Below are 8,935 nucleotides of genomic sequence, written 5' to 3'. Positions count from 1 at the left end.
GGTTCTGACTCCTGAGGTAAATCATATTTGAGAGTTAGATAGTCAAAAACACCATTTTTGCGGGATTATTACCATTAGTTATACCATTATACCTTTACTAACTTCCAAAGTAAGTATCTAAAGTTCATGAACGCATTTCTCCTACGTTTATTTCCTTTGTGTTCCCCTGTTTACATGTAGACAAGGCCTACTACTCAGGACGGCCACTGTTATTAATTTATTCTCATAATTATTCACATAATGTTACAGTTAACATAAATTTCACTATTTCATGTACAAAACTTTACAATAATAGACACCTCTGTTTTAGTCCCTTCTGAATCAGTAAAGTTGTGGGCTAGAAGTTAACGTCGTGGGGGAAACAAATATCATTTAGTTTTAGTTATTGTTAGTTCCATACTGTTCCTGACTTTGTTGACCTATCTTTCTGGACTTCTCCAAATCACTTATTTTCTCTTTCCTTTATTACTGCTAGGGGAGGGCCGGGACAGTTGAAACACTTTTCAGATAGCCTAAATGTCGTTTTCTAAGATAAGGTTAGAGATTTTTTTGTGATTAACAACTTAGTATCATGTGTTATTCGGTACAAATATAGAATGATTTAAGTAAAATTTGACTTTGAACGGTAGTTGTGCTTTGTTTCAATTGCAACACGGGTGGGACGGATGAAACATAACAGTTTAAACAGCAACTATTCATCTAATGCTTGTTTTTATGAACAATACTTGACAAGTAACTTACAGTATGTACATATTGTTACAAACATATTTTGTCATTTATTTTAATTTAAAGGTTCATATTAACCATTTTTGTTATGTCACCCAATAAACAATAGGCGATAAGCCTATGCACATTTTGTAATCTTTCTAATAGGCTATTTTGATGAAGATAGACAAATCCGTTTACAATTAATTTTCTTACATTTCTTCCTTGAGTCATATTGAGTGTTTGCTAGTTGAATAGCCTGTTATTATCGAAGAAAACGACCTCGAAGAAAACGAGGTCAACCAGAAGACGATAAATGAAATTTATTGAAGATTGGACAATTGATGATTATTACAGAGATAGCATGTGTTGCATAATTGAAAATTAATTTGCATTAAAAGAAACACAAGTCTAGGAACACTATATGAATCTATGAACAGTATAGGCTATGACCAGGTTTAACGGTCGGGACGGTTGAAACACTTGTTTCAACCGTCCTGACAGCGCCTTCTGTCATTTAAACCTCTTTTGCCCTTAAACTAAAAAACTCTGATATTGGTGTGTTTCAGTACTAATACACCTGCCGTATTATCATTACAATGGCACATGAAACAATAAATCCAACTTGTCAGTCAAAAAAAAGTACCGCACGAAATAATTCACTTACCGCACTCAAAAACAGCTTTGCGGCTTTAACTCCAAAACAGCACGACGTAAAGAAGAAATGTTTTCGCGGGTATGGTAGGCATTGCGTGCTGTACGTGCTAACGAAATTTGACGTACATGACGTGAGTGGTTTTCAAGGAAATCTCAGTGTTTCAGCCGTCCCACATTTCAATCGTCCCGGCTCTCCCCTACTGTTGGTTCAAAACCTTTTCTTTATTCTTGCCTTTCCTTCTGTAGTTCAAACACGTCAGTTAGAAATTCTGATTCTTATAGTTTCAGATGAGGTGCTCTCTTGGTGAAGTTTGAATGTGATGTGGGTTCATGACCAACTAAAGACAAGCTCACACTACATAACTGAGACTACATGAGTCGCCATGATGCTCACACTACACAACAATTTTTATTTTCGTCTGTCGTAGTCTTGTCTTAGCAGCACTCATATTACACAACACAACAGCAATAAGGTGTACAAACTAGCCTACAAGATCTTTGGCCAAGCGGCAGCCCTAGGCCAACAAGGAAAAAACGTTTTCTCACATGAGACTTTAGAGAGCCGCTCATGCTTGCTGCCATGAGTCAAGTCATATGTACATAAAAAAGATGAGACAAAAAAAAATATATATTTGTCAGAAATATATACTGTCCATGTCTGTTCAGCAAAAACTGATGGTAAATAAAATATATCAATGTCATTAGAGCAAAGACCACTTTTTTACTTTTAAAAATATATATTTCTTGTTAGTTTATTAGTATAAAACAGTTATGGTCAAATTATCGCCTTGCATTCATGTATATTAAAACAGGTTTGAAAATATTGCAGCGTCTTTGACTGCTTGAGACGAGCATCAGCGACCGCAATGAGCACCGATTTGGCCATGATCTGGGGGTTTTGTCAATGACCTTGAAAATCTGTCTGCGACAGCAAAATCCAACCAAAAGTCATGTAGTGTAAGCCTGCTTTAGGAGTACAAAGCTTTGGAATATACAATGATATATTTAAGTGATCTGGGAAAACTTGGACAACTTCTTTTATATAGGCTTTATCCTTAAGTTTTCACCTAAAACAAGCTTGTACTTTCAGCTTCTGAGTTTAAATATAGGGGTAATAAATAAGCAAATAAATGACTGAAACTCTGTAATTGTAAATATTGGATATAAAACAAAGTGTTTTTCAGGCAATGTTATATGAAGGGACATAAAAGCTGAATTTTGCAAAGTTGGATCACCACAAAATTGGTTTAATAAACCGGGTTCCACTTTTACCGTTACATTAGTTTTATTTTCCAAAGCCTATACACTCAAAACTCAGGCTCATTTTAACAGCCTCTCAAAACCAGCTGACTAAACCTTTCCATGAGCTGGGGACACCCGGATGACCCTCAGTCTCTACCTGAGGGAACAACACGCTCTTTGAGTCCAGAGAGCGGACAGACGGATTGTTGACACATTCAGAATGGCCTGACTCACCGTTTCCTGAGAAAGCTCCACTCCCAGGTACCCACAGTGACCTGCCAGCATAGCAGCCTCTTTGTGACCTGTTTACATGCTTGTTCCCCAAATATATGTATTTTTATACTGTATTTAAAAATGCATAACACTGATTTCCTGGATTTTCTTTCAGCGCTGAACTGGCTGACGTTCAGAAAAGGTCACGTCTTTGTGGTCAGGTGGTGCTGAGAAGAAACAAATGCTTCAATAACACGTGAATAGACCTAAATAGGGATTATCCTATGCTCTCTTCAAAATAATTTATGACATAACTCTGGGGCACATTCCAGGAGAGGTCACCCATCTCGTTGGGAAGCACCGGTGAGGAAGAGGACACAAACACCATAAGGGATCATCCAGTTTCACCCATGCTAATCCAAGTTTGGCATGGGTTTTTATGACTGGCGGAGCACTTGTGAGAGTGATATGTCTGGGTGGTGGTGTATTTAGACATACTGGTGTATGGTTTTAAACATTAGCTCAGAGCTCATTCAGAACGTATATTATGTGACTAACATTGTTATCCATACGCAGAGACCTGCTGAGGAAACCCTGAAGGAGAGGTGCTCACTACCCTACGTCGGTGGATGATGAGCTAATGTTTGTGCCAAAGAGAAAGATTCCTCCACAAATTTTTCTGAAATGGACATCTGATGATTGTTTAAGAGGTCTATTGAAGGCACATTTCTAAACGAAAGAAAAAAAACTGGAGAAAGATGCTCCATGACATCACCTGGGCCCGGTTTTTCAAAAGGTTTAATCCGGATAAAATTGATCCGGATTTAGTAATCCTTTTTTTTGCGATCCGTGATCACGTAATCCACCTTACTTTTGAGCCAGTTTTTCAAAGCAACATCGGATTGGATCAATCTGATCCGGATAGGAACTTTTCAGGATCACCAAATCCTGTTTACTAGAGCCTTAAATGGAACCAACAGTAGAACAGCAGTTGGCAAAATACCGGTGGCCACAAATAACCGTTGTTTATTTTAATTTTAAGAAACAGAAACACTGTAATAAACAGAAACATTTTACTTTCCTTATTTTGTTATAATGTTAAATTGTAGATTTTGTTGTTTTACCATATCTCATTAGATGTGACATGCTTCATATATGCTTCAAATATGAAGAAATGTATATATCATCAGTAAACATTGATTTTGTGATCATTCACTTAAAAAAAAAAAACCTCTCTGGTTTTATTTGGTTCGAAAAATCACAACTGAATCCACCCTTCTGATGGGATCAGGATAATCCTGTTTTTTTGGATCAAATAGATCCTAATCCGAGTTCAAAATTCTGAAAAACCCAAAGGGCAGGTTTGATCCAGATCAAATTTAAGATCGGATTACATGATCTGATCTTAGTTCAGAATCCCTCTTTTGCTTTTGAAAAACCCATTTCCAAGATTTGATCCAATCCGTGATCCGAAATCCCACTGGATTACTTTTGAAAAACTGGGCCCTGTCTCTTAACGTAATCTTAATCTCTATCCCTTTCAGACAGCATTGAGTCATGGACAGCAAGGTACTTGCACAGTGACTTACACAGTGATAGAATGAGTCACTGTTAACAGTAAATCAAGAAAAAGGAAGTTTTGTCTAAAAATATACATGTGAACATTCCACTTCACTGAACAATCTTAGCTCAAACAAAACTGTTGGATATTTACTGCCAACTCAGCGTCTCCACTCTCCACTGGGAATCACAGAAGTCCTCTGGAAATTAACCTTTAGGAACAAGAAGATAGAATCTAGCATGAGTATATATTTAGTCACACACAGAAAAAACATCAGTCCACATTTTCCAGTTTTTAGACAAAGGAAAATATGTTTTAAGAGCTACTATAGATATTGTTACTAGTTTATAATGAGTATAAAAGTATACAAACATGAAACAAATCAAATCCACTAGAGCCCATTATTTTGCAATTTAGACTAGGGCCTCTAGAGGTGCAGAATTTGCTCACTTCACCTTTAACTTCTGAAGGACTTCATGTCCGTTCTGAATTTAGATATCCACAGGAATGCTTTAGCCGAGTCAGTTTTGCTTGCTGCGCAAATAATAAATAAACCCCAATGCCAGCAGCTATACATTTAAATAGATTCCTTATCACTGGCAGTGGCTTCCTTTCATAAAATTATTTTATTTCTAAAATAATCTTGAGCTAATATTTACAGATTCTAAAGAAGGCACTTGTGGTGAATGAGAGCACAAGATGAGCCTTAGCTCAGGATTAAGCCTCCAGATACCACACGGCTCCAAAACGGATGAAACTGGCCACTGACGCAAATCCTGAGAGACAGTGTGCAATCCAAGACATCGCCACATATTTCCCTCCTCCACTTTTTCTGTCTCTTTTAACAGGACTTCTCAGAAGTGAATGCAATGTGTCATTATGTTACAATACAGCTTCCTTAAATAGCATCATCATGCAACTTTGTATGTGTACGGATACAGTGGCCCCAAAAAGTGGACATTAAAGTCACAATTAAGAATGATTAAATGTCATTGCATTATTATACAAAATATCAAAACAAGGGGCTTTTTTTTTTTCAAAATGCATTGCACAAACACATTTTTTCAGTGGAAAAATGTCACAAAATGGAGATATGCATATGCAGATGTTCAAAATAAAGATTAAAAAAAATCTTGGATACTTTGGTTGTCAAAGTTTGTGGAACATGTTCATGTGAACTTAAGGGGGACTGACATAAAATTATCCACACACACACACACAAAATGACTTAGAGACCAGTTGGTTAAAAAATGTTTGGACAAAAGGGAAAAAAAGTTCAACAACAAAAAAAAAATCTCTAGCGTAATTTGTTTGCACAAGCCATTTGGTTTGAAAATGTGTGTCTAATGCAGTAAAATTGAGACTTTTTTTAGTGTGGTTTACCAGTAAGTGTCTAAAAGTGTCCAAATACTTTTTGTGGCCACTGTATGCTGTTGATTTACATGTAATACACGTCTTTAAGAGGAAGTGATGATTACCAACATAGGAGGCTGACATTGTCATTGACTGATCATCTTGCTATAAAGGTAATACATTCACCACTCCATTATTCAGCATTCTCAGAGGCACCAGGAAGGTTATTGGTAATAAATAGTTGTTGTCACTGTGTGAGGTCTTGGGGAAATGATACCTCTGTGTGTGTCCTCTCACATTTACATGCACTCATATTCACATTCCAGGTTTCATACAGACTGTGCAGAGGCCCTGGAGCCAGGATGTCTTGACCAGAGTCTCATGTCCACTGTCCAGTGTCCACTGTTCCTGTCTAGGATAGGCCAAAGCCAACCGCAGGGAGAGAGAAAAAAAAAAAAAGTGTATCAGCAGAATGAAAAGAGATGCAATGAAAGTGGGAGGATTTACACAACATCACCATAGAATCACAGCAAAAATTATACACTTCACCCTCAAGTGTGTAATTTCTGTGCCGCACCAAACAGAATTGTAAAAACAATGACAGTTTTGAAACAGTTTTCCCTGTCTGCCCCTCAAATTGCCTAGAAAATACCTGTGCCTTTGTATTATTTGATGTTAAAGTGATGTTTAAAATGTACAAAATAGAGTCACTTGCTTGTTTGGGTTTTACCTCTTGGCAACCTTTATATACTCAAGGTTCCCATGATTTGTCAGCAGGAGGAAGGGGCTTTGAGCTTCTTCCAGCTAGTGTCTACAATTCCTGAATGCATCTTCACAGTGAGCATTGCCCAATTCACCACCTCACAATTATGGTCTGTAGGAACAAGTTTCTTAAAATTCAACAAGTGTAATTTGACCAGGTCAGATAGTACACTTCGGTCTCTGAAGCTCCCATTTCCACAATGAACATATACAGTATTGGGATATTCTGAACTCAAATACCTGTTCAAACCTCAATAATCAGTATATGGGGTGAATGCCGACAGTGATGTGGAAAGCCTGACTTCGGCCTTATGAGGGGATGTGCCAGAGTGAATTAGTAGTGGCACGTTTCCATGAGCAAATTGGACATAACTTAAAAGGCTTTTTGTCTTACAGAATGCTTCCTTTAATGCCATCTAGATATTGCTTTAACCTCCGGGCTGCCGCCGTGATTGCATGGCAAGTAATTCTCGTACAATTTTCTAGATACAATGGACTCCGCTAACAAATCTTACCCAGCTTCGAACAAATTATAGGATTAATGGTAGTTGTCCATGGGTAACGTGATGCTACAGGAGTGGTTGGGATAGAGTAAGAAGTCAAATGTATTCAGTGTAGAACAATCAGACTTATTGTCCTATGTGCTTGCAGGGGTGGGAACATTTCTTGTTTAACTAACCTTATTATCTAAATTATTTATTTAAGGGGGTTGTTGATTATGATTTCACTTTTTTAACTTTAGTTAGTGTGTAATGTTGCTGTTTGAGCATAAACAACATCTGCAAAGTTACAATGCTCAAAGTCCAAAGCAAAGGGAGATATTTGCTTTTAAAGAAATTGCTTTTTAAGGACTACAACAAACGGCTGGCAGGGACTAAATTACATTCCTTCCGGGTTAGTGACATCACCAACCCTAGAATTTACATAAACCCCACCCCCTGAACACGATTTATAGATTATCAAGACAGAATATGCTAATCAATGACTAGAAGATAACTACACATAAGCTACATAAATTCATCAACTAACCATTCAGAAATGTCCTGTTGCATTCTACATGTCGTCACTTCTTCTTGAGTCTCTCCATCATCGTCTGAATCCGATTTGAACATAAAAGGCTAAAAGTTTTTGAAATTTTCAGTGCATGTCCATGTGAGTAGTGCAAGCTCTTGAAGCTCCACCCTCTGTGCCACGAGCATCAGCTCATTTGCATTTAAAGGAACAGACACAGAACGGTGCGTTTTTGCCCTCAAAAAGTGACAATTTTAACATGCTATATAAAAATATCTATGGGGTATTTTGAGCTAAAACTTTACATACACACTCTGGGGACATCAAAGACTTATTTTACATCTTGTAAAAAGGGCATTACCACCCCTTTAAAGTATACCCTGAGTTTCAAGTAATGTTCCAACCTGTCAATAACAATAATTCATTTATAATTTATAATAAACATAACTTGTATTTAAGATCAGAATAATGTGATTATTTTAATTGTAAACATTCCCATATTCATTATTTATTTCATTCGTTTGTACATAAGCATTTTAATCACAATCTTACCAGCCACCTGTAGTTCCATCATACACCCCTAGAGGCTCATAAACCTCAGGTGGGCAAACCCTGACCTAGAAATTGGTTATCTATAATGAGCAGGGAGTCATTGTTATATTTGTATAGCTAGAATGACTCCGGAAATATTGTCATCCTTGTTCTTACACTTGCTCACTAAACAGACTACTTTTCCATATAAAGTTTCTGTATTTCACACATGATTGCCCATGATCCTACGTCCTGTTATTGTACAACTCCAGACATGCAAGATGTCATGTAGGAATGCACTTTACAAAAAAAAAAAAGAAAAAAAAGAAGAGAGAGGTGGAAAAGACTACGGTCGGGATGTACTTCCTATTGGGACAACGGGAGAATGTGCGTGTGACCAGAGAATGCCACAGTTTAAGCAGTTGACAGAAGTGAATTGCATCGTCAAAACTTACAAGCAGTTCAGTATAGAAACACTGAACAGACTTGCAGGTTCCAGCACCTGAACATAACAATCTAAATCACCCATCTGCCAAAGCGAGAGAGTGCCACGGAACAATAACAAAACCGCAGTAGCTAAAGAGCTAAATCAGGACACTCTCCACTAGACAAACAAATATACCACCAGCCCTACAAATTCGGTTAATCATGTTGTAATTGAAACCACAAAATAGCAACTTCAGCCCAACTGTATATATTTCAGTCAAACACCCATGATGTTGTAGAAAGTGAATATGGGTTGTACCAGACAGACTGCTGCATGACTCACGGTAACAAATACAAAACAAAAATTAAGGCACAAGAATAAAACAAGTCAAAGCTTTGCTCCACCCCCTCAACCGTCTCCACAGATTGTTGGTGTTACTCACAGTGAATCAGACATCCAGGTGCTCTTTAGAT

This window comes from Rutilus rutilus (assembly GCF_951802725.1).
Source record: "Rutilus rutilus genome assembly, chromosome: 1".
NCBI classification, from domain to species: domain Eukaryota; kingdom Metazoa; phylum Chordata; class Actinopteri; order Cypriniformes; family Leuciscidae; genus Rutilus; species Rutilus rutilus.
The sequence above is the reverse complement of the archived record's forward strand: the minus strand, read 5'-3'. Positions refer to the sequence as shown.